The sequence below is a fragment of the Andrena cerasifolii genome, chromosome 6 (assembly GCF_050908995.1).
Source record: "Andrena cerasifolii isolate SP2316 chromosome 6, iyAndCera1_principal, whole genome shotgun sequence".
NCBI lineage: Eukaryota > Metazoa > Arthropoda > Insecta > Hymenoptera > Andrenidae > Andrena > Andrena cerasifolii.
The window spans coordinates 11,698,845-11,719,592 of NC_135123.1; the positions used below are offsets into that span (position 1 = coordinate 11,698,845).

The following is a 20,748-nucleotide window of genomic DNA, read 5'->3' on the forward strand; positions in this document are numbered from 1 at the left end:
TTTTCCGAGGGTTCAAACGGATATACCCCCTTAAGACGAAACAAAAATACGTATACGCCGGCGGGAAATTAGTGGGAAATAACGAACATATCAGCTATCGTAGGGACTACTACTGCCAACACAGAACCTTCAATTCCATGCATACATACTTCGCTACCTACTGAAAAACATTACCAAACATAATTTCCATTTTCTTAAAAGGTGGTTTTAGGCCGTTCTGAAAATGTGCTTCTCAATTAGCGAAGCGCATCACTAGGCAGAGAATTTCCTCGCGAACACTATCCCACGAATCGATCCGATATGGAGGAAATTTAGAAAGAAGCTGCACTCGACACCGGTGTATCATTTTCAGCGCTATTGAAACCGCAAGCTGGAACGCTAACCGAAATCGTGCCTCACACTTTTATCAGGAAGCTTCCTCGCGTATCCGACGATTTAGTAGAAGCCAGATACGATTCGTTTAGATAGGCGTAGGTACACACATAGCTGTTTCTAAAAAAAAAAAAAAAAATCCGCGTGGACCCCAAACTCGGGAGTACAGTAACCGGGAGCATTCGACGGCTCCGCTTTCCTGGCCCCTCCGGCGGATCTCCACTCGTCGTCACGCGAAAAACCGCGCCATCGAGAATTCATTATTCACCGATTAATTACTTTTCAGCCTCGATAAACATGGCCCCACCGATTTCTGGCTTGTATCGGACACCACCCGGCAACTCATAAATACGGGTGTTCCGTTTTATCCGCAAATAGTTTCCTCCAGGCGGATTAAAGCCACCCTTTTTCCCCCCCGGCCGCGCGAGATGACGTTCTGTTTGCTTTTTATTAGTTGCAGCGGCGGTGCAGAGTCACACTTGGAAATGGGGGAAACGCGGGCTTTTACGTCGGCTGTTTCCCGGCCGCAGAATTTCGTCGATACATCGGGGAGAGGGCTCGAAAAGTTTTGTTGCACCGGCAGAGGCGGCGATGCGGAATTTTCCGCGATAAGTTTTATGCCCCTCAATAACAGGGTTCATTTGGAGGTGGAACAATGCAGAGCACGGGAAAACCTAACGCCGGCTACGCCGACGCGACAATGGTGTGGTAACTTTGCCGCTATTCGGGGAAGTGGAGTGAACGTTGTTTGCTGTACGTATATTGGTGGGTGCTGTGCACAGGGTGTTGCGAAAGGTGACGAAGAGTTTAGTAGCCGCAGAAATTAGGTGGCTACTTTCTTGGGAATACTTAGAAGAATTCGCGGGTATCGGGAGGAGTAGAACGCATCCAAATGTTCATTCTAGGTGTAATGACTTTAATCACGATGCACGCGAAATAAATATCAACGCCTTTCCGGGACGTGCAATGTTCTTCGAGCTTTCGATACATCAGCCTGTAACTCGAAACAGACATTCGACTTAGCGGCCTGGTGTAAAAAAGAAGCCCAGAGAAACGAGCCCGATAACATGAAAATGTTGCACAGCTAAGGGCGAACGCTATCGGTATTCACGCAGTCTCGTGAAAAAAACTTCCATTTGCAGTTACTTTCCGGTGGCAACGAATGTTCCTACTGCAGTTCCATTTCCAGGTCGAGAGCGACGTTAGCGTTTCGGAAAAGTCCCGCAGGAAGGCGAAACAGTCGTGTCAAGACGTCGTGCTCGATAATTTCGATTACCTATCGCTGAACTACGGCGGACCGAACTTCAGCTGCCTAGTTTGCCAACTAATTAACATACGGATACCGGTGCGCCGCTCGATTCCGTTTGCGTTACACATCGAAGTAATACTGACGGACCGGAAGCTAACGATTCCTGTGCGCGGTTCCAATCGCGGGTATTTACGATCAACTAATTGCGGGTAAAATTCAAAGGATGCGCCGAGGCGAGCGAGTGATTCGATTCTGAAAGATCTGTGCAGTGGTTGTATGAAGAAAACTGACATTTGTGCTTTAAATGAATTCTTTATAATCACCTGATGAGTTCTATTGAATTTGCACTGAAAATATTTGTATCCCTTCGACTCGGCTCCCCCCAATTTTAAATCCTCAGTGCGCCACTGGAACTGTGGCTGCAAAAATAGTATTAACAATTGGTAATAGGGCGATTGCTAAGTAATCTACGGAATTAAATCTGTAACAAGCTAACACGGGCTTATCAAACATTTCCCTAGCAGAGGAAACTACCTGCAGCCAGTTTGTACGGTCGAACGTGCAATTATCTGAGCCCTGAATTATGAAATGTTTAATGCGTGTTTGAAGTGCGACGGTGGTCTCAGGAAACAAGGGTCCTGCTCCTGGTGGCATAATTTATGACCATTCTCCGGGAGCCCTAATGCACGGCTCGACAATATTTACGGGGAGGTAATATGTGTTGCAATTTAATTAGGAATATAAAAGGAGAGTGGTACGCGGGGGCCTAGAGTCGTGCTGGCAAGGCTGAAAGATTACTCTCTAACGAAGTATCTCCATGGTACATGTAGTCTATCGTCCAGGTTTATCCTATCATCTCTCTCACCTTATCCAGCGAGTTCAAAACTCCTGTTTGCGTTTTTCTTTTTGTGTCCCGAAGTACGATCATATCGCTCAGCTATATGTCAAAACGTCTTGGTTACGTATGCCTCAGCGCTGGATTTTCCATTTATGTTGTATCGTTCACAAAATACTCTCATCTCACGTCCCGCCTTATCTCTATAATATTCTTCGCGATAATCATTCTTACCATGGGCCTAATTCTCTCTCTACTCGACACCAAAGTCTCCTTTCCATACCGACACACTTGACACCTAAATTTGAATCATCCTTCGCTTATATTTTGGCTCATTACTGTAATTCCCTCCCACCTGATATTCGAGGTCTAAATTCGTTTCCTGATTTTCTAGTTTCTTAATGTTAGTTAGTTTTTAGTCATTTAGTTAGTTATTTAGTTATGGTTAGGCTTCTAACAGTATTGTACTGCAGCCTCGCCATTTACTTCGCTTGTCTTTGTGTATTATTTTCTTCTCTGGATGTGTCAAGTAATAAAGACGAATAATAATAATAATAATAATGTGCATATAAATTTTCCAAAAAATTGTGATCCCGACTCACTCTGAGCCGTAGTATCTAGTCTCAATAACTGTTCCATTGCATTGCAACGTACCGAATCTTGTTCAGTCTCCTTTTAACGCGTTTCCTCGAAGCATTTGCTTAACTGGCGTGGACGTTCTCTTAAGTCTAAGCGACTCTAGGGGCCAAGAAAGTCCGTTCCATGGTTCGCATCAGCCACTCAAATTGATATATAATGGGGGTTGCCAGCGCCTGCAGCAGCAATCCGCAGGCTCCTGTCGGTCTTAACGTTAAAACTCGCGGTCACCATGGAACCGCATCATGAATTTTAACATTCCTCTCTGTACGGTGGCTGCGGCAGCAGCGACTGCATAAAGTTTCGGGGGTGCAGCGGAGAAAAAACGAAAGAGTGAACGTAGCAGCCGGAGATACCAGAATTATGTGTAAATTTATGTAAATTAATGGATTATTCTAGTTTCGTTAAACCTCTGAATTCACCCTGGCTTCCTTCCTTTCTATTTTCCGGCGTTTATAGAGCCCCGCGGGCGAAAAAAGGGGCATGTTTCCGCGACAAATATCGGGACAATGGCGAGGCCAGAGGGAGCGCGTGGCTGCCGGTATCGCGACATCGGCGAATTATTTATCCTCTTCGGCGATTTGCACGCCGGATATCGCATTTACGACTGTCGAGCAACCTGGCAATAATTCAGGCCGCTTTTCGTTATCGTCCGCGGCTGGCGGGAGAATCTGCTTGATTTCCATTAACGCTCTATGACGGCGAGAGAATTTTACTGTCGAGAGCAGAGGGGCCTGTTAGCGTTATCGCGCGGCTGCAAGATCGACCGTGAAATTCGCGGGAGTCGCGATCGAAAGTCGAGTGCGAATTGAATAACCGCCGTGGGAAACAGCCGGTTCAATTTTGCCGGCGAGCCATCCCAATTTACAAGGTGAACGTCGAAGAGCTTAACGATGGACGGAGCGGACGAACTTTCATTTCTGAAGCCTCCGCGTAACGATGTCATTGCGATTCCAGTGAAAGACTTCTGTGTATGTACTGATGGATCTCGAGGATCGCCACTTGCGTCAACAAGGGGTGCACCCTTCTTTATTTCTCACCATAGACTGGGCTATCAAGAATGTGACCAAGAAAATCGCCCGGCATTGTCGAAGTTAATTCCTGAAATTAATTACTGGCCCGGGCGGGATACTTGCAGACGTGCGAATCCACTGGGGTTTCAATCTTATTTACGATGCACTTAAGCCCATCCTTGTTCTCCGGCCGTTGCACAATAATTCTGCGGCTATAGCAGAGACAAAGGGAGCATCCGCGCAATTAGGCTGGTTTAGTTATGCCTGTCCGTCGAATTTCGCCGTGAGAAAGTGAAACGGCGGCCGGCCGCGTAACATCTACGGCGCGTTTTAAGTGGCTTAAACGAATCAACTACTTAATGGAGCGGATTACGGAGTAACGCGCGGCAAGGTCCGGTCGGGCTGGCCCGTATTGTGTCAATGTCGAATACGTGGGGGAGTCGCGTTCATATTTTATTGTAACTAATGGCCGCTGTAACGTTGCGTTACTACGACCCAGTTCGGCGGTACTAAATGGAACGCCATTGCATATTCAGGAGATGAAGGATCTGTTTAAATCTTCCCTGAGTGACGGGAAAAAATAACGAGTCCTCCTTCGAGATATCGCGCGGCCCGCGGAAACGCGTAGAGTGGAAAGAATGCGAGGGAGAAGTACAGGAAACGCCGGGGGAAGGAAAGTAGTTCGTATTTCTCGATTCCTAACGTCTGCTATTACGATGACGGATGGTATTCGATGCTTCGCAGCGAATTTAACTTAACAACATTTTAGCCGAACAGCGCGGCCGTAAATTGATCGTAAATAGGGGACGTCTTTGAAGGAAGCCTGCAATTTCAACTGCGACAACTTTCCGTATTATATTCGCAAAGAGAGTAGAATTCAGAGACACCCAGAAATACCTAGGCTTCCACCTCGGCACGCAAGCGCGCGCACACACACACGAGAGTCTCGTTAATAGAAGAGTCGCGAAAGAACTTCTCATCAACCGTTTCGCGAAAAGGGGATTACGTGATGCGAGTGCGCAAATTCCTCGAGGCTAATGGAGAACAACTACGGAAAGCAGTTCCGGGAGGTGAGTGAATGGTACCGGGAAGCATCGATCCCGTGAAGAGCGGTCAAAGGTTCCTCTAATAGAGGCCTGTACAGCGGATCGCGGACTTCATTCGTTAAATCCCGACCGTTCGAGTGCGTGTGGTTCCATAGGCGCGCAAATGGAACCTGTGCGGTTCACGCGGCCGAGTCGGCGTGAAAATGCGAAAGATCGATGCCCGTAATACTTTAGCTGGTAAGCTTGGAATTTCTGCTACATCTTGCGCGCGGCTAGGCGCGCGTGATTTGTGCGATTTTAAAATAGATCCAGCGGCGAAATTTCGCCCCGATAAAACCACAAATATCGCGGGCGAAAACGGGGGCAAGCCGTGCGACTGAAGCCGACAGCTTTTCATTCTGCTCCTCGGTTACGCGGACCTAGCCAGCTTTGCAAAATATGCCTGGCATTTCCTGAATTTATTATTACCCGTAGATTAATGGTCGCGAGCGAGCTCTGGTATTATTCGGATAGATTTCGCGTCCTCGTCCTGCGGCACGCATGGAGTAACAATACGAAGGTGATTTGTGCGCGTCCGCGGAGAGAAATCTAGTCATCTGCGTTTGAAGTACACCAAGTATCGTTTCTAATATCCTCAACATTTCTCTGATATTTACTTGAGCTTTATATCAGCGTTCAAAGCCACTCTCAGCGTGCATTCTGACGAAACAAGCGCCGCAGCATCTGAAGATTTTAAACATTATCCAACAACTATAATCGATAAAAGTATCGATGCCGAATTAATTCACCAAAGCTGAGGTCGCGTAGAAAATTTCTGATCCACCTTTTCATCGAAAAGATGCCACGCGGATCCCATTCCTGAGGCTCGAATAAAGCCACCGCTCTAAAAGACATCGAGCAATAACCAGGGAAGGGCGAGGACAAGTAATAAGTCACTTGCTGTGGCCAAGAAGACGTCACTCGCCGGCGGACAGCTTCCAGTCGCTCGCATCATTAAGAGCAGGACCGCTCAAAGGAAACGCGCCGGGGTGACGTTTAATTTAAAGAAGGATTCACGCCGAAGAATCACGTTTGAAAGCCACCGGACACCTGATATTTCTCCCTCGGAGATGTAGCTCAAAGGGACTTTAATTAAAACAACGGAACACCGCGAGACGTCTCGAAGTGTGGCGTCTGGGACAATGGAAATTGCTTCACGGAAGTAATTCGATCTATCCACCCTCCGCTGCTTACCGCGCCCCGGCTTCCGCGCCGCGCACCCGCCCGCATTTATATAAACATTCGCCTGACCTGTTTCCATTCGGAAGTTGTAAATGAGCCGCGCGCGATCCGCTATAAAAATTCCCCCGACGGAAGTGGAAAGTCGGTCGCGCAGAAAGCGTCTTATAGGATGTGGCGGATCGTCGCGGGACGTGCTCCCTTACCGCGGACGCTTCGTTATTTTTCAACTTTCTCCCCGCGCAAACAGAAGGCAGGGACGCGCGGCGGTGGCTGGCTCGTCGAAGTCGCGAGCTGATTCTGGATTTGACGGAAACGTCGGGCGCCGTGAATTCGAAATGATTCTCAGGATCTGAGGGGCCGCAACGGCGAGGCTCCCCTGCGAAATCGATACTGAAATTATACCGGGGAGCATTTTCGTATAATTGATGCGTGGCCCTGCAGCCGGAAGTTCGGTGAGTGAACAATTAGGTGTCCGCCGGTGATGCAGTTAGGAAAGTCGACAGTGGTGTCCGAAAGCAGTAGTATCGATAAAGGAACGAATAAATGTTGAGAAGTATGCGCTACCTGTGTTTATAGTATTTTGATATTTAATGAAATTATTCCTCCGTGACTGTATCTCTAACCTCGTGTATTTTAATGTTTTTGGAATAATATTTCATACGGGCAAACTCGCGAATCGCTCTATTTTGTTTTGTCAGACTGGCGCACTGGGTTCGTGCTGAATTTAAGGTAAGCCGGTAATCACGTAAGCTTTATAATATGCACGTAATTGTGTAACGAATGAAACGCTGTAACGTAAAATCGAGGACAGACAGATTCAATGATTTCGCTGTGTTGGGGGGAAGGCACCTCGTTGCCAGTGGAGGATTAAAATGCGGAAAGGTTCCCATTCTTCTGGTATCTGCTACATTTTAATGAAGAGTACTCGGTTTGCTAAGTATCTGGGTCACTAAATTGGACGCATTCATAGGGAATTCTACCCTGGGAATAATTTTACGAATTAAACAACAGGCCCATAATACAGATATTGCATAACAAGGGAAATCTCTGAAATATGACAAAGCTACCGGCACAACGGAAACAGCAGCCAGTGTGTTACGGCGGAGAACGGGAACGAAACTATAAAAGGTAGTAGTTATACATGGAACATGAAATTTGATCTGGTTATGAATAAAGTTCAGTAAACGTAATACGTCACGTAGCTGGCGTAATACGTGATCCGCGAGCGGTGAATCAGAATGTACAAAAGAAATTACTGCATCGTAATATGTCCCATGTGTTACAGTGTGCGGAGGACTTTCGTCGAATATAACGAAAGCTCGCGATGTGGCCGATGCCTTCGTTCTAAAATCAGTCCAGCCATTTCGTCGCGGTTTATATGCAAGAATGAAGTCAACGTTTGCTAATAATAGAGCACTGCTTACGGAGCCCTGGATGCCTCTGCCTCGGATCACGACCAAGGTGTACGAAACTCGTTGGAAACGGCGGCTATTGCTTCGACGAAGGAGTGAGAATAAAAATTCCTTTCGATCGACTCGCTTAGCGCTTGAAATGAATAAAGTGCCGTCCATTCGAACAAATGATTCCAGCTGAAAGGGATTTCCGGTTTTGGTTATAACGGCGGTTTCCTCGCGTCTTCGACAATAAGAATAAGAAGCACTGACTTCTTGCTTCGGCGAGTAGAAAATGCCTGTCAAGCGCAGACCTGCAGCGCCGGAAAGAACAACGCGATTCTGCGATACGAAGAAGGGCAACACGGGAGTATTATAGCAAGAAGCATTACGTGCTCTTTAATTTCGCAACCCTTTCTTCTTGACATTGCAAAACACCGTGGCAATAATTAGGACAATCATAACGAAGGGGATTCAGAGACTTAAGTAGGTTGCGAGCTACTAAATTTCAAAGGCACTCTGAGGACTTTACGTCAAACGATATGATTAACATAAAATAGCAAGGTGATGTGATATTTACGGTTGGTTATTTTACATTAATCCTAGAAGCAAAAATTCAGGGTAAATTGTGCTTCTTCGCTGTTGTCAATCGCGTTCGTTTAGTTTCAGCTCGAATAAATTGTTCGTTATCGTGGCCTTTCATGTATGGACGCCTCTTGAACGTCCCTTCGCGCGTGTCCAGATAACAAATAACTTTAATTAAAAACAGCGTGAAATACACGTAGAGGTTTGTAGAGTACTTAACTGCTCGCAGACAATAACGACCTGCATAAATATTGAAATTAAACATGTAACATTGAACACGGCGCTCCCGTAACGGAAGTAACGCCCCCGCTCAATCGCGAATCCGCAATTCAATTTGCTCGAAACAATAAAAATTACGTTGCCTGAAAACTGCGCTAAAGGCTATTAATTACAGTCATAAACGAAATAAACAGCTCTCTCTCTCCCTCTGGGTTACATTGCTTACAGGAAAATGCCAGTAATTATTTGCGCCCTTTGATCGCGTACCAGATACCACTGAGGAATCTGAAATCCCTTTCTCCCCCGGACTTTAACCAAGTTTTAAACAGACTGAAAGGCCGTTCCATTGAAAGAACCAACGTTATTCGCGGCTTGGATTACGTTACCCGATTGAAAGAACCAGAAAGTAAATTGTAACTGCCTCGTTAAGGTAGCATTTAAACAAAGCGAAGTCTGCGAAGCTAACGAAGTTATCCGTCGGTAATTCAACCCGAACCAGTTCGTTGAAATATTTGTGCACCGTCTCAGATTACATTATTAGCAATTACACCATTTAAAACAGCGCGTTCAAAGCGCTCTCAGCGAAAGAGCTAATTGTAAGTCCACCGGTCAGAAGGTGAAGAAGCAGCAACGGTTAAAAGCTGTACAGACAAGATTCCAAGAAAAAGTGTACACACACATATATGTTAAGAGCGGCGAACCAGAGCACCACTTCATCACGGTACCGACTCCTCCAACAAAATTCCCTGTACTCTGCCAGTCCCCGCAGAAATGCATCGGAAACATTAATCAGGCCCCGCGCAGCAGTCTCGCCGCAGATAGAAAAATATCACGGACCGAACGCTCGACGATCCAAGGAAATGAAACGATAAGGAATACCGCGGGGTATCGAAATCGGGCGAGCTATTTTCTGGGAAATAGGACTCCGGCAGGGAGCGAACCTCCCCCGGCCCCTGATTTCTCCTCAGGATCATAGACATGACGTCGCATTCATTCGCTCGATAGAGATGCGATCAACGAAATAGCGATACCAGATCGCCAGTGGGGGGCGGGCTGTGTTGTATTGTGGTCGCTGGTTTCATAGCCACCATCCCCTGTTACCGCGCGGACAGCTCACCGCACTGCGAGCGGATATTACTTTTTCCTTCGAAAATGGAGATGTTATTAGAAATGCTTTAAGTGATCGAACTTCGGCGGCTCGCCTCGTTGCCAGCCGCAGGCCCCGAATTGTTCGAAAGCTGGGCAGGTCGATGTTTTTCTAAATAGAAGAGCCTTTTGAATAGTAGGGGAGACCGGGGCTAGTTGATGCAGGGGGCAAGTTGATACTGACGAATTATCTCGACACCGTATATATGTGGCTCCATTTGAGCGAGATATGTGAAAATTGTTGTTCAATTCTCTCCTACGATCCAGCGCACGTGTGTGTACATTGACGTTAACATGTTTTTTTAACTGTTTTCGTTTATATAGGGAAAAAGTAAATAGTTTTGGTACATCCAAATTGATTGTCAAAATAACATTTTTTTCATTCATTTTGTATGTATTTTCTCAAGTTTCCGCTGACTGTATATTAAAGAGGAAGGACCAAAGTATATTTTGGCATATTTGTTATCAAGTAATTAATTCAAATACAAAATTAAAAAAATTGAAAACAGAATAACGTATCATACTAGCCCCGCAGTGGGGTAAATTGATACATTTTACCTTCGTCCAAATAACATTTTGTTCATTCGTTTTGTATGTATTTTCTCAACGTTTCATTTGCAACATATTAAAGAGGAAGGACCAAAGTATATTTTAGCATATTTGTTATCAAGTAATTAATTCAAACACAAATGAAAAACATTGGAAACTGAAAAACGTATCAACTAGCCCCGGTCTCACCTACACAGAAAATGTTCATTTTGCGACTAGTCATAGGCGCTGGAACGCACAAGGAATTTGCATTTATTCAACAAATTTATGGGGAGATCCTATTGGAAGTTCCCCGAGGAATCAGAGCAAGAGACGGGACGTCCGGACACGAAATTCGGGTTAGACATCTGGGGAAAGGTAGGAGGGAAATCTTTGATTAACTTGCAAACAAAAGTCGGCGCGGTGGCAGGATGGGGTTTATGATACTCAAAGTTCTTGGGGAAACTTTAACCACTTCCGAGAGAAGGAGCAGGTTAATGGTTAGAAGCGAGGGCACGGCATGTCACGTTGTAACGCAAAATATCCGAACCGATATGTCTGTTAGCCGAGATAAAACTTCGAGGAGGATCTTGACGGGGTGTTATCGAATCATTGACCCTTTGTGTAGCTCAAAAGAAAAAGAAATTCACCGCAATTATTAAGCACACCCAGATATTTCAAACATGAGCCAGGAAATTATTGGGGTATCGTTTTTGTGATAAGAAAAATTCACTTCGCTAATATGTACCTCTGTTAAAGCTGGGTCAGGGTTTGGATTTCGCCGCGAGTTCCCCAAAGTTAAAGTTTAGTTTACGAACCGATAAAGGCCAGATTATAGGCGCATAATTGAAAAACTTTCTTCCAAAACGTGGAGTTACCAATTTTCAAAGAACGAGTTGAATAATAGCAACACCAAATAGAATTTTAAGCATACATCCAATACGAGGAATTCTTCGTGAATCATGGTTTGAAAAAAATCAACCCTCAAGAAATTAGAGGAAAAATATAATCCCAGGTTAATTGTATTAGAATTCGGTTATCAGGAAATCTGGGGAAAATTTGTGAGCCATCGAAAATCAGAGTATTGCGTCCCATGACAAACGACAAAAAGATACATTTGGTATTGTTAAGTTTTCCAATTGATTCCGCGCCCGCGTTAAAACAACTCTCAATTTGTCGCGAACTATGGCAACACGAGGCTCCATTATTTCCGCTTTAAACCCGTCGATTATCTGCATTTCAACGTTGACAGTAAACTCTCAATGTACCGATCAAATGGAACGACAGACAAACGTGCATGCTGAAAAAAAAGAAGAGAGAACCAATGCATTATCGCGGCCGAAAAACAAGCGCGTGGAGCGTAGGTGCGAAACAAAAGCACCTGCAACAAAGAAAAGTACCAAGTAGCTGACATGCGTTCGATACTGCGTCACGCGATACATAACGTTTCTCTTCTTTTTTTTGGTCGCCCATTCTTCGGCTCCGACAACTATTTCGCTCTAACAGCTATCGGGACGAAATTTAAATCGAACCTGCTTCGATGAATCAATTCCAGTGAGTAGTTGAAACGATGAAATTTTCTTTTTTTTTAAACGTTTACAATCCACCGTTCTCAGCTCAATTTCAATTTTCCGTTTCGTTTAATTTAGATAAATTGGAAATCCAATTGTGTCACGCTTACGAGAACGGGAGCTGGTAATTTCTCTTATCTGCAAACTCTGGGGTCGCGAAATGTGCCCCGGCTCATTATGCCTAGCTAATCCAGACGAATGTGACTATTTTCGCGGGAAAATAAATAAATAAAACCTTTCTTTTATAAAATCAGAATCTAAATTTCGGGCGAAGCTGAGCGGCAAAGCTAGTATCTTATAATTCCATTTGTTTCTGTATTCCGAACATTCGTCGACGGACGAATGATTACGCTTGAATTTTGTTTCCGAAGGCTTCTCAGGAGTTTCACGTGGAAATTTTTGTTTCAGCCAGATGTAGATTTTAATTAAGATTAACTACTCCTCCCCCTTGCGGAGTCTAATTCAGTTTCTATTGCCGAATTCCGCCCCTGGAAACAATCGCTGGAACTTCCAACCTCATTTGGACACGAAACTTCCTCGGTCCTCGAAATTTACAGGAATCGCTCTTGACACGAAAATCTCGGCGATGAGGAATAGCCGGGGGTAAAAGGAGCGACGAAAAATCGATTGTGCAAAGTGTTAGCACGATATGAAGGCGCTCCTTTGACGCGTGCTGACAGATTTTATAAGAGAAAAAATGTTGCACGAGGCAGAGTTCGCACCCCTTTTAAATCGAGCCTCCCTAATGAAATCTCTCGGCTCCACCTGTCTCTGTATATAGATACAATAAATAAATTATAATGTACACGTGCCAGCGAGCTAAACATCTTTTCAAAAAATTCGGTTAACGTTCGACTTTACAGCCCCTACCCGGTTTTATGTAACCAATCACAACTTTTCTTAAAACCTTCCTGCTTAATCAACCGCGAAATACGTAAAGAAAAATGAACAGTTCAGCGAATACGATTCCTATAGCCCACGGCACAACTTCGTCGTGGCCGCTTGAAATTATTCAGGTCGACAAAATCCCCTCTCGATAAAATCCGCGGGGACCCTTCTCCACTTTGACTTTTCCTTTCGTCGAATACTTAGAACGGGGCTTGAGTGTACTGGGCCTGCATTATTTAAATATTTTAAATCGCACTGACCGATATCGCTCCGCTCCCCATTATCGCCCTATTACCAGAGTTTTAATCATCTTACGCGGAAGCCTCGTTGGAGATCGAAACTTGTACGACGTTCGATAGCCGGCCATCTTGCGACAGGGCATCGTATAAAGTATAAATGACCAGCGCGTCGCATGTTTCACTCTTTTTACAGCCTGTCGTATAAATACATGCGGCACAACGAGGTGAACGCGGCAGACTCATAATTAACAGCTGTTATCCGTCGCGCGGAAAGAAATATGGAAGAAGCGCGGCTCGCGAATGGGCTGTTGGGAAAATCCAGCCCCTCATTTGGGGTGGAAACTTTTCTTCGACGAGGGCAGCGAGTCATTTGCATTCTGTCATCCGACGGCCTCGTTGCGAAGCGTTTTTGGTTCGCGGATCATCGACATACTTACCCTCTAATTCTTTCACTTTTCGCAACAGTGGTATTTCTGTTACCGTTTGCAATTTTTACGGCTCCTTCGGTCCTGACTGTAGGCTGCATTTAAATCGCGCAATTATATTTATGGTTTAGCTGCGGAGGCATAAGTTTCGGGAGTTTCTGGAGGACGTACAAGTAATTGAGGAAAGTTGGGTGGTTGAAGTTATGAGCCTTTTAGTACCAGCATAGAATGACCAATACGGTAAAGTTACGAGGGGGTACGATAACTCTTGATCCCTCCTTCAAGATTGCTTCAGACTCTGCACATGACAATAGTCCCTTAAACAATGAAACTCTGGAAAGTGACGTCCTTTTTCCCCTCGTTTTCTTTAAATCACTTCTCCTGTTTTTTTATTTTTTTTTTTTTTTTATATCGAGACCACCGGGAACGGGTGCAGCGTTCCGGTGCAATTATAACGCTAATGGCAAAGTATAGATCGTCGTTATTTCGCGGAAGCTCATTAACTACAGATTTCGGTGGAAACGAGTTTAATAGTTCGCCGCAGTTCTAGGAATGGTCTTTCGTCCCATGTAAATCTCGCTCTACTGCAATTTCGGGCGAAGTTCCGGTGTAAAAATAATTTCGAGAAGTTGCTAAATGCAATTTACGGGCGGCATTTGTTTGTTGGCCGAGGTCGTTAAGGGGGCAAACGAGCATACGCTGTTTTTAATAATGCATCATTAAGCGTTGGATATTTCAACTTATTATTCTGCCGCTTCATTGTTTCCCGTGGAAATTAATAATACGCCTTTTTAGGTCACTCCTTGGTTTCAAAGTAGTCCATCGGGCGTAAAAACAATTAAGATTTGCCTCGGTTCTCTTCGAACTCACCTCAATCTCCCTGTTGGAATGAAACTTTTGATCCTATTAAACTGAGATTCATTGCATCCACACTTCTTCGTGCTTTCTTTTCCCAATACTATCGTCCTTTAGGGGAACACCGCGGATTTTCAATTGGATAAAGCAATACGGAAAAATTCGTGCGAATATCGTGGCATCATTCAGCGTCTAAATTTCGTTGTTTACATTCGTCGAATGGTAAAATTGCGCGGCTTCCGGTGAAACTACCCATTTGCGAAGTCACACAATAGGAACAACGGATCGTTTTGCACCAATAATAAGGATATTAGTCGAAAGCAGACCAACAATATGTTGCCGATGTTGTTGATAATAATAACTGGCCCATTGATCGCGCTGCTATGAATACGGTTCGATCATAGAATCAGTGATTAATGGAAAAGCCGATAAACGATCCCGTCGCGACTCTGCATCGCTAAAAGGTGCCTGCAATTCCTGCCCCCCGAGTTACTGCACACCATCACTTGGCAGATTAATTCGCAATTTATCTAGACACCAGGATTCAGGCAAACAAATAACAATCGTACCTACTATTAATTTCTGACTTTCGGTCGACGGTGTGTTTTAAGTGGATAGGATGCAACCGTTACGAACGCACTAATTTGGATTTAAATGATACTGATATGTCACTCCACTAAATTTTACGGCTTCTTTTCCTACTGTTCCGCCTTTTACTTTAACTCCCTACCATATGAAATTCGCTCTGTAACCTCTTTCGCATGCTTCAAGCATGCAGTGACACTATTTTTTGCTAATCAGCATTAACAATTAATTATTAACTTTTACTTTTGTCATTTTCCAACTACACGCATATGATGTTAGTTCTTACTTTTGATTATAATATTTGGCCGTCTACGTTTACTTTTCGTATACTCTATTGTGTTAGTTTTAGTTTTAAGTAGCTTTAAATGGTAAGGTTAATAACAGCTGACAGCTGTACCTCGCCTTTTGCATTCCTCTATGTGCTATTCAAATCTAACTTCTCTTTTTCTTTCTCCTCTTTCTCTTTCTCGCTTTTTTTTATGTGTTTTCTATTGTAAAGTCTACCGTGCAATAAAGAATTATTATTATTATATTCTGTGAGCAATCATTTCTTTATGCTTCCCAAGAAGAAATTAGTTGTGGAATGGAAGAACTCTGACAAGGGAAGATACCGAAGCCGAAAATTAAAAAAATTCTGAAACTTAGTGAATATGTAGGGGATTGCTTCCTGATTACAACGCAATTTTTGTTTGCTGCCCAAATTCACCCGACGGGGGTGAAATTAACCCCTGAAAATTAGGCTATTTTCCGTGTTACAACTCGCAAGCTGTAAGAAATAGAAAAAAAGTGTCGAAACAAAAGTTACTTCTTTTAATTAGTCCTATCACTTGGTAAAACAATTATTTTGCCGTTCACGAGTTATAACTCACAATCGGAAAATAACCTGATTTTCAGGGGTTAATTACATCCCCTTGGAGTGAATTTGGGTAGCAAACAAAAATTGCGTTATATTCAGAAGGATATACCCTATATATTCACAAAGTTTCAGAATTTTTGGAATTTCCGAATTCTGGATGTTCCCTTGCGAGTCTTATTATAAATTTGAATGATTTAAAGTCTCTTTTTCCTTTCTTTAATTAGTGGGAATGTTGGGGAATAGAGTTCAGGCATCGGCTACGTTGTCACACGTAGTTTCCTATACAGTCCTCCAAGAACGTATCAATCTCAACATTTAATTGAACAATAGATCAGTTTCATCGATTACGACCAGTCTAACTGGCTAAATCGTGAATCGATCAATGTATTAGCTTTCGAACGCAACTGTCCGAACTCCGTGAACTGTTTAAACTTCCGTAGACAGAATTGATCCCAAGTAGAACTTTTGAACTCGCAACTCGTCGAGATCTGAATTAATCAAACTCTCGAACTTCACCAACTAACGGCAAACTTCGCGGCAAGTTGAAGGATTTGCAAAATAAGGAGGACGCAAATATCCCAACACAAGGTATCGGATACCCTTCGTGAACCGTGTTAAAAATACGATAGGAAGAATCCAGACGTCTGTCGCCAAAAATAGCCGATGTTGAAGAAATTAAATCCTCGTGAGATTTGACGCGAAACGTCTCTAACGCGACAGCAGAAACACCTGAGGTTAAGCTGCGACACTTAAGGGATGAAGAAACTTGCCGACGTCGAGCACGAACTTCGCTGTTTATCGGGGCATCATAACAGAAAATTATAATCCGCCGTTTCGTAATCGCTTCGATCAAAATCCCGCCATTAAACACCGGCTTGCCGTGAACTGGTTTCACGGTGATTAAAGCGTTACTTTTAGGAAATGCTCGTTACTATGTAGCGCGAGGCGAGCGAGCAAGTATTATAATTATCGCCGGCAGTGTTAGCGCCACAACGCCTCCTGTCTCTTTCGCGAAATGTCATTCCGTGATTAAAACGACCGCCCGAACGAACATATATTCGCCCCAGCCTTCGCGCTGCATCGCAAAAAGATCGAGCATAAAGCAATCCCCCGCATCCGCGCGCGGCCTTTATAAATATTCCTGGTTAATTAAAAGTTCGCGGGAAAGGAGAGATCCGAGGCTTATGAAATTCCTCGCCGCGACAAACCGCGTCCCTTTGAACGGAAGCGGCAGCTGAGCACTAGAAAAATGAAAGCTCCCGACAGGGACGTCCCGATATATCGACAACACCCGATGGAATCGGGGCGAAACGAGCGACATGAATCGGTGACTCTGTTGAAGAAACGTCGTTAATAAAACCCTCAAAACCACCCTTCGAAACAGCACGGTCACGGGTTAAACCGCACCCGACCGAAATGAAATTGCAGGGGAATCGAGCGGACACGCAATCACGGGCACATCTTCTGATTCCAACAAGTTACTGTCTAAATATCCATCTCTATGCCCAGCTGATTCGGCCTGGCGCTGAATATTCATGCACCCGAGGAAAGTATGCCGTTAGACAGACTCGCTGAACAGTCCACGACAGTTGGTACAAAATCGATTAGGGGCTGGAACTTACTCAAGTATCACCGCCAACGTTTCATTCCATCGCAACTACCCTTCTAACTCCCGCCAGGTCGCGCAAGTTGCTTTAGTGTTAAGGAAAATATGCGTTAAAGGAAAGCCATCAGGGTGACGTACTTAGTGACTCAGGGCTAACAGGAAGTTCGTCACTCGACACCCCTGATGCGGGCGTAAAGACTTGCTGGCGTGAAGTGGACGTGCTGTTTGACTTCTTCAACGGATGTCGGTGTCTCATTATCAATATCCCGCGTGCACGTTGTATCTATGCCTGAACGATAGCGACTGAGTTCGTGTCGTTGCTACTGCACCCTCGGCGCAGCTACCGGCGCCTTAACAGATCCGATAAAATAAAAGCTCGAGTTAAGGGGGGGCCGGTGTAAAATTTGCCCCGCAGAGATTTTCTAATAAGACCACCCCGCATTCGGCTTTGTCGCGAGTTAACGAACACAGCGAATAAATTTCGAGGTGTTAACTCTCGCGGGGCGAACGGATCGCGAGCCGCTTAGCCGCTCGACGAGCGGCTTCAAACGCAATAAATAACCCGCCGCTTTAAAAGGAGGAAAGATTAGGCGAATCCCCCGAGTGGGCCGCGGATGCGTGCTCGTAAAGACGCGAAGATTGCATTGGAACGACTGCCCCCGTCTAAAGACAGAAAGTAAACTTCTTCCTTTCCTTCCTCCCTTTCCCGTTCGTTTCGCTTTCCGGCTATGATCCACCCGTTTCCTCGGGACATCCTTAATGGACGCTTCTGTTTACCACCGAGGGGGTCTGGGTTAGGTCTGGGGTAGGTTAGGTCTGGTTAGTCTACCCTTGCGACGTCCAATTGCAGCTCGTCTGTTCGATGGACATTTGTAGAAGAATGGTAATCGCAATTTGGTGCCGAAAGAATTTTTAACTCGACAAAACAGCGTCGTAACGACTGTCATCGTTGGTTTCCCCATTAAGGAAATAAAATTTTCGATTGAATGGAGGAGATCTTCCAGGCTCTGCGTGTTTAATGAAAATTTCAAAATTGTTCAGACGACATTCCGCTGTCCTGATTATCCTGAATAATATATATCCCTTACGGTTTAGCGACGCTCGTATCTCGTCCAAGCACACATGGACGTTGGTTTGCCTGAAATTTACAAAACAATTACCGGCTCCTGATTCTCGTGCATGTTAGCGGCACCATTTTGTGCGTAAAGCCAGAATTACAACGCTGACTATCCCTGCAGCGACAATTATCCCGAAGTTAGCCCATTTTCTGGTGACACTCAGCATTACGAAGCGGCCCCCCCGTTTAACACCCGCGGCGCTGATATAAAGAGGATAGACACGCCGCAAATGAGCAAATAATTAAAATCTCGTTCAGCCGTTGCTCGGTGTAGAATAACTCGCAGGAAAAACCGAGGCTCCGGAGGCTTACACTTTCGGTGGGAACTTCAGACGCCTGCAGGGTTTCAGTTACAGTATTAAGTACGGTGGAATTTCGGAAACTCGATGCGTTTAAGGGCTTTGGGAAACGCTGGAACATTTATCGGGGATTCCAGTTATGGAATTGTGTGCGGCCGAGTGTTCGCGGCGATTAGGGATTTAAAGGTTTACGACTTTCGGTTCGGTGGGGATTCGACTTTTCGTGGCCGGTACCTGCAAGAGAATTCCTGCAGCTGCCCGTGTTTCAGGGAGTCGCGAGTTAGGGGATCCGTGATTCTCTGGAAACTTCGTGTTGCAATAGAAGCACGAGGCAAATTTATGAGTATCGAAAGATTGCGAAGCGTGAGATTTCGAGGAAGTTTCGAGTAGGATCGATCACACAGAATTCATCGCAGTTTCATTTTTACAGCTTGATATTCAAAGGTACCTTTCGATGGTAGGCAGGGATTTATACGAATACAGATGAAAGCTACGAAATTGTAGAACTGCGTGGAATAAAATTTCTATTGTTTGAATTAATATCGATTAAATGGGAAAGCCTCGTCAGATATTTCGTTTAAGATTTAACTCGCTGTTAAAGCAAATTGGATTCTATTCAATCTCTGTTACTTCAATCAGGACTTTTTAATGGTGACGGTTTTATGTATCTCGGGAATTCATTTCATTCCATGAAACACTTGAAGACATCTTTATGAAGGTTCTACCGTATCAGTAGTCGACATTTAATTCGAGATAGATGTTGGAATAACAATCGTGCCTGCAAGATCGGTTGCAAAATCATTTGATGAGGTAGGAACGCGCTAATTACCATCAAAGCGGATAGCTTTCTGTGTCGTTGAAGTCAGCTAATGAGCCCAATTAGAATGCAAGTTTCTTCGGATGATTATGTTTCGCTTCTCGCTGCCATTCTGCTCAAGACTAGAAGAATGGACGCACCCTCGCTTCGTCTATCATTTCGCTCCGAAGCAGAATGGAGCTGTAGCGTGAATTGCACGCGGCTGTCTGAGTGGAGGTTGTCTGCCGCGTTGAAAAACACCCGGAGAACGAACTTTGTGGGAATGAAATAATTTCGCTACTTCCAGCAACTGTGTAAACCGTTTGAACCGCTTTCTAGATTGTCGCGAAAAGACGAACGAATGGATGTTAGGATGCAACTGCAGTCTGTTACGAAGAGGATAACTAAATTATTATGAACCAAAGATAAACACGCCCCCTCGCCCACCGGCAGCCTCCAATGCCGTGATTAAAACCGTAGCGGTTTATAGTCAACAATCGGCGCCTGGCTTGAGTTTAATTATTTTCGCTTGTATTTTCTGGCAAATTTTCGAGGGGCACTGCCGCGGCAAGAAAAATTCTACCGCGACGTCTTATCTAACGCTTTTCTCTTGAGACGGACGGACAGGGCTGCGAAGAAATGTACAACGAAGATAAAACCTTCGCGATCCGCTCGACTGAGAAATTCCAAAGCTCCTCATATAAATTAGTGGGCTAATTATTCCACGAAAACAACCCTACGCTGGAACCGTGTTTACGCGACAATGCGATCTCTAAAAGTGGGTGATACTTGCAGGAAACATTACTTCATGAAATTATGTCCTCCGGTGGATGCGTTACTACTTAGTAACGCAATCAATGAAAAGCTAATTTATTAAGCGCAAGTGGGTGCGCGCGTAATATCATACCTGCACGGTAATGCAGGCTGAAGGATCGCTGTCACACATTTAATGTCATTAAACTCGCCTAGTAGAAAAGATAAGTAATAGGTTCGTCTGTTTCTCTGTGATGATAGAGATTGTGGCAGTATTTCAAAGGACACGTTCATAAATTAATTGCGCGATGCGTGCGCGACTTTGTTTCAATCGAGAAACATATACTTAGGGTGAAATCGTTGGAAAGCGCGGATGTCAATATGATAAATCCAAATCCACCTCTCATTACGATAAATATAAACAGATTTTACCGGTAGAATGTCGCCTGGAATCCAATGAATTTCGCCAGGCAGAATGAAAATGCGGGTCCGCGAATTCGAAAGCCAAAAACTGCAG

At 44.6% G+C, this 20,748-nt stretch overlaps 1 protein-coding gene and 1 long non-coding RNA gene across 4 annotated transcripts in view; both read right to left on the reverse strand.

Moving 5' to 3' along the window:
• The window catches only part of LOC143369713 (uncharacterized), a 319,720-nt gene that overhangs the window by 239,675 nt on the left and 59,297 nt on the right, over window positions 1-20,748 (reverse strand). The gene's annotated exons all lie outside the window — the stretch shown is intronic.
• Window positions 1-20,748, reverse strand: part of LOC143369716 (uncharacterized) — a 77,322-nt gene that overhangs the window by 1,332 nt on the left and 55,242 nt on the right. The gene's annotated exons all lie outside the window — the stretch shown is intronic.